The sequence below is a fragment of the Grammomys surdaster genome, unplaced genomic scaffold, assembly GCF_004785775.1.
Source record: "Grammomys surdaster isolate TR1022 unplaced genomic scaffold, NIH_TR_1.0 63, whole genome shotgun sequence".
In the NCBI taxonomy this organism is placed as follows: Eukaryota; Metazoa; Chordata; class Mammalia; order Rodentia; family Muridae; genus Grammomys; species Grammomys surdaster.
The window spans coordinates 3694696-3701158 of NW_021604565.1; the positions used below are offsets into that span (position 1 = coordinate 3694696).

General features: G+C 39.7%; 1 pseudogene; it reads left to right on the forward strand.

The window, feature by feature from the left end:
* Positions 1-1964: 1964 nt before the first annotated feature.
* On the forward strand, positions 1965-4750 carry LOC114620704 (annotated as a pseudogene).
* Positions 4751-6463: the final 1713 nt, after the last annotated feature.

Sequence of the window (6463 nt, forward strand, 5' to 3'; positions counted from 1 at the left end):
ACACCCAACTCTTGCCAATACACAGGTCATCCAGACAAAAAACTGAACAAACAAATACTGGAACTAGCTAATATCATAAATCAAATAGACCTAACAGATATTTACTGGACATTTCACCCAAATTCAAAAGAGCATACTTTCTACCTTCTACCCTATCTGACCACCATGGATTAAAGCTGAATATCAATAACAGAAACCTTACAAACTCATGGAAACTGAACAACTGCATACGGAAAGAAAAATGTTCCAAGACAAAAATTAAGAAAAAATTAAAGACTTTATAAAACAGAGTGAAAATGAATATAGAACATACACAAATTTATGGGACACAATGCAGGTAATTGTAAGAGACAATGTCATAGACCTAAGTGCTCACATAAAAAATAAAATAAAAAAATAATAAAAGAAGAAGAGATCGCACACCTGAAAGCACTAAAACAAAAAAGAAGTCACACACAAAAGAACTATACTGCAAAAAGTAATCAAACATGGATCTGAAGTTAATAAAAACAAACAAAAACAATACAAAGAATCGATGAAACAAGGTTTTTACCCTCCTTTTCCTTTTATCTAATATACTTTTTTTCTCACATAATAAACCATGATTAGTTTCCCCTCCCTCTAGTCCTCCCAGTTTCTCCCCACCTCCGCTGGATCCAGATCCACTCCCTTTCTGTCTTTCAATAGAGGAGAACAGGCAGCTTTCTCAAGGTGATCAAGGCTAAGGAGGGATTTTATTTAGTGCTACTCCACTCAGAGAATCCTGAAGCAATGTTTGTAAAAGGTGTTGTGGATAGCTCTGGTCTTGTATTTTGATGCTAATTCCAGTTTCCCCAGAGGGGCTGCAGAGGAGGAGTGAATCAGTATACAGGTAACTTCTTGTGAACCTTCTGCTCACCTTAATTTGTAATGTAAAGGCTAGAGCCAGTGGTGATTGGGCAGTAGAAAGGAAGGTAGAGAAGAAAAGTTTGGGAGAGGGGGAAGCAGGACTAGGAAGAAGAAGGAGGAGGAGGGGAGGCAAGATGACTGGGATGTCAGGCTTGTGTCTCTAGTCTCAGGAAGTTATTCATATCAAGGTTAGGTAATTGGGATAACAATTCTAATTGTGTGAGTGTGGGACTGTATAAGGGTATCCTGGGTCATGGTTGAGCAGGTACTTAGAACCCCGAGATTCTCCGTGGAATTCTGCGTGAGAACCGGCAGGAGTTCGGTCCCTCCCATCATCTAGGATCCTGAAAACAGCCACATTTCCATAGAGTCACATAGGCCAGGCTTTAGGCCTCAGGCCCTAGGGATTTACATACTAATGAAGGCCAGAGGGCAGAGCAAATTAAACATTCCTCCCCCAGATCCTCCCCTAATCCTCCCCCTTCTCCCTCCCTATATAACTCGGGACTGCCCTGAGTTTGGAGGGGGTACGCCTAGATCCATCTATTATCCGTCATGTCAATAAACCTTTTTGGAACCAAGGACTTCCTCGTGTTACTGGGGCCTGCCGCTGCCAAGGCCCTCAGGCCGCTGGAACCGTAGGATCTTCTTCCCTGATGTGGGACCTGCCACGGCGGCGCAAGCTTGCGTCGCTGTGGCGGCCTTTTTTAAATTTTCCCCACAGTGTGAGCATCTTGTGTATTGAGTATTTGCCAACATATAAATCGATTGGTTAACTTTAAGCATCTAGAGTTTTGATTTACTTGGTATTTGGGTGGTGTGGCAGCTGACTGTGGAGTAGACTGGCATGGGGCTAGGGTGGCCCCACTGTAAAGCCTGTCAAGATGAGAATACCCAGCTGGGCCAATGTAGCCTGCCTGCCAGTAATGCTTAATTCTGTCCACGTGGCCCCAGAACCTGGAACCTGAGCCTGTGGTCTTTGCACAGCAGGTGTTGCCATTCGTGCAGGAACTTAGAGTAGGCAGCCAAAAGGCTGCCAATTTTTCTAATACCTCCCGCTACAGGAAAGTATAGATTCCTTCATGAACCATCCTGGAAATGAGACTGCAGATACAGCATTAAAGACACCAGATTAACAATATTAGAAGTATAAATTTATGGAACTCAACTTTGCTCAAAAAGAGGGGGGACTTAAAGGTCATATTCCTGAAATTAAACAAACTTTAGAAATTCTAAAATACATGCTAAAAGAAAGAGAGTCCACCAATTTAATGAGAACCAGATTCTTACTGGCAGATGCAAACCTTTGACTGCCAAGCTTCAGTTGTTCCTTCAGATAAAGTATGCCTGTCGTGTGGGGCTCATGTGATTCTTTAATATGATATTGATGAAGCTCAGGCATTGTTGGAAAAGAATTTATCAACTGCCATAAAGAATCTTGATTCTCTTGAGGAAGACCATGACTTTCTTTGAGATCAGTTTTACTACTACAGGAGTCAATATAGCCAGGGTTTATAAACAGGATTAAAAGAGAAGAAACAAAGATGTTTCTACCAAGAACAAAGTCTACAACCAGCAGTCAAAAATGTGGTTCAGGTTTCCAAGCATGTTAAATAATCAATGTTGGTCTTTAAAGATTGATGTAACTTTGAGAGTTAGTGTTCTGTCTAAACTCCACCTCCACAGTTAGCTGGCAATAGCCAGGTATGCTCCTCCCCACAGCTACCTGGCAACAGCCAGGTAGGCCTGCCCACTATAAAAGGGGTTGCCTGCCCCCTCCTCTCTCTCTTAATCTCTTGCTCTCTTAATCTCTTGATCTCTTGCCTGTAGCTTCTCTCTTCCCCCTCCGCCCTTACCTTCCCCCTCACTCCACATCTCCACAGCCTCCTCTACTTCTCTGCGCTCGCTCTCTCTCTCCTCTCTCTCTCTCTCTCTCTCTCTCTCTCTCTCTCTCTCTCTCTCTTTCCCTCTCTCTCTTTCTCTGCCTTTACTACCCTCCTGGCTCCCCTCCCCATGCCCTGAATAAACTCTATTCTATGCTATACCGGTGTGTGGCTGGTCCCTCAGGGGGATGGGCATTCCTCAGCATGGGCCTGCTGAGACATCCCCTTCCCCCATACCTCTCCACACACCCACAGAATAAACTCTTTATCTCTTTATCTTTTTATAAACACAACAGCGAGTATTTTTTTCACAGCAAGAATAATTAAATCCTTAAAAACACATTTTAATTATTTATGAAAACATGAAGTATTTACTTTCAAATACTTCATGAAATTAACAGTCCTTTTTTTCTATTTCCTTATGAGGCAATGATGCTTTTGTTTTATTTTGTCTGTTAGAAGACAACTCTTACCTGAAATGGCTGAGAACTGTGAGGAGTGCCCTGGAGGCTGCTGAATGGTGGGTACCAACCCCATTTACTCTTTCTTTATTGACGGATGTTACTCTCAGTTGATGTGGTGAACCTTTTAGAGACAGGAACGATAGACAGTTGCGACTCTTATAAACTTGTTCTTTAGTATTTGTAGGCAATTGCCATCCTTTGTTGCTGCTGTGTTATGTAAATGGAGTTTCATGCATTTCTGCTTAACCAGTAGCTTTGATGATCTGAACTTTTCAGAAAACTGTTATTGCTTTCCTACACTGTGTGAGGGCTATTGACATACTCTGACATGAAATAAGTGCATTCTGTCTTTGAAATGCCAGTACAAGGGAGACTTGATCAACATGAGAGAGTGCTACCCATTCTAAACCTTAAGCTAAGGTCATTTTATATTATGTAGCAGTTCTCCAAAGCACCTTGAACAGGAATATTAACATAATAAATCTGCATTGGTTGAAAGAAGTTGTAAACTTTTTTATTAGTGATAAAATTCCATAGGAAAAATAAAATCTCTGGAAAACCATTGTTATTTGTACACTTACATGCATATATATGCACATATTCATATATATATGAATTAAAATTTTTATAAAGCTCTATAAAAGTACACTTTTCAGCCTTATTAATATCTCTGTCCTGTAGGATCATGCTTAGGTAACTGTAAAGAATAATTATAATGCACACATTTTCAACAATTACAATTATGGTTTTTTCCAGTGGGAAGCTTGGAAATTTGAGAACTTCATATAACATGGACCGAAACTCAGGCACCAAACACTTGTAGGTGTCATCCCTCGCATTGCTATAACTGTCAGCCCTGTGAATGCTGCTGCTTTCTCGTCAGTAAATCTTCTCAACAGTCTCCTATTGGCTCACACTTCCGGTCACTACTGTAATGAAGATGGTCAGTTTGTTTTGGGCACCAGGATGTTATATGAGGCACAAAATATTCATTCTCCTCTATACCTTGAAGAACCACATAGACACCTTTAGTTTCACATGCTCTTCCCAGAATGCCATGCAAAGCATCAATTTGGGTTTTTTGGCAGCTCTGGGATCATACATAGAGTTGGTACAGAGTTGTAGAATAGCAACTGGAGAAACCTCAAGAAAAGATTCTCAAATACAATTCACCTCCTTTGAAATATGGATTATCAGTTCTAAAATGCAATTTAATTATGTACTTAGATAAAATGTCATCATCCTAATATACTTGACATTTTAATACATATTCTATTCCTGTCACCAGTATCAATGACAAATGACAGAATGAAGGCCTTGTTAAAAATTAAAACATCTAAGAAATTTTATATAATTATGAGCCATTAAAATCTATAAAATATTTAAATGAATTTAGTTTTTCTTTTTAAGCTCACCAAGTGCATAAGGAAGATTAAGCAAGAACTGGATGAATATTCAACTGTCCAGCCTGCAGTGGCTGCACAGGCAGTAATGGCACCCCTGACCTGCCTTTGAACTTGGATGAGCCCCTCATAAATTTAAAAGTCCTGAGGTCCTTTTAAGCAACAGATTATTAACCCTTTACTATGCATTGGGAATGAGTATCTTCAGAATGTTCTGGATGCTTGAGTATGTAGACATAGTCACTCTCTTGAAGAACATTGAGTCTACTTTAAGAAACAGTAAAAACACTTAAAACATAACAAAAACTAATATACAAGCACTAGCTTAATTACCAGAGATACAGTGCTATAGTACACAGAAAGGGAGAGATATGTAGTAATAATAATAATAATAATATAAGTAAATAATAGAAATATCTACACTTAACAAGCACCCAGATTCTCTTGAAGTGAACCTATGCTCTGATTTTCTTGGAAGCTTGCCAGCAGGTGAAATGGCTCTATGGAAGTCTGCTACCACATAACTAACATGTCACCATCTGGTTTTTTATTTCTTTATTTCATTCACCTCAGCTGTTCTACACATTGCTGAATCCTCAAAGACTCTGGAGTTTTTTTCCTGTCATAAGTTTCTTCCAGACCACAGTTTGCCTTCCTGCCCCCTCACCCCAGTATATCTTCCCAACCTCCCCTTTCTACCAGATCCACCCTTTGTCTGTCTCCCCTCAGAGAAGAGCAGGCTTCCCAGGAACATCAATCAAATATGGAGAAGCAAGTTACAATAAACCCCAACACATAACATCACATCAAGGATAGACAAAGAAACTCACTAGGAGGAAAAGGGTCCAACAAGAGGCAAAAGAGTCAAGGACACCATCCACTTCCACAGTTAGGATTTCTGCAAGAAAAACAAGCTACTCAGCCATAATATATGTACAAAGGATATATTATGTGCTCACAAATATGTGTTCACACCCTGCAGGTTCCCTGATCTCTGCAAGTTCTCTTGAGTCCAGACAGTTGATTTTGTGGGCTGTGTCCCCATGGTGTGTCCTCATCCCTCCAAACCTTCCTTCTATTCCTCCACAGGACTCCATGAGCTCCACCTAGTATTTGACTGTGGTTCTCTTCATCTGCTCCCATCAGTTGCTGGGTAAAATTTCTTTTGTCTTTTTGCTGACAGTCCCAGCACATACTCTACCAGTAGGACAAACTGTAGGTTGAAAGTTTGGTGGCTGAGTTGGTGCCAGTTACTTCACTTGAGGCCTTGCCTGGCTACAGACGATGGGCAGTCTAGGCCTCATGTACTCCATTATTAGGGATCTTTGCTACAGCTGAAATCAATAAAATAGAATTGAAAAGAACAATACAAAGAGTCAAAGAAACTAAGAGCTGGTCTTTGAGAAAATCAACAAGATAGAAAAACCCTTATCCAACGTAATGCAAAGCAGAGATAGAATAGTCAAATTAATAAAATCAGAAATAAAAGTGGGGACTTAAAAACAAATACTGAAGAAATAAAAAAGAATCATTAATCATCCTTTAAACACCTATACTTCATAAAATTGAACAACTGAGAGGAAATGAATAGTTTTCTCAATAGATATCATTTTTCAAATTTAATTTAATGACAAACAATTTAGATAAACCTATAACTCCTAAGGAAATAGAAGCAGTCATTTAAAGTCTCCCAATCCATAAAAGCCCAGAGCCAGATGGTTTTAGTGCAGAGTTCTGACAGACTCAAAGAAGAATTAACACCAACACACCTCAAGTTATTCTATAAATAGAAACAGAAAGATCATTTGCTGCATTTATTGGATGA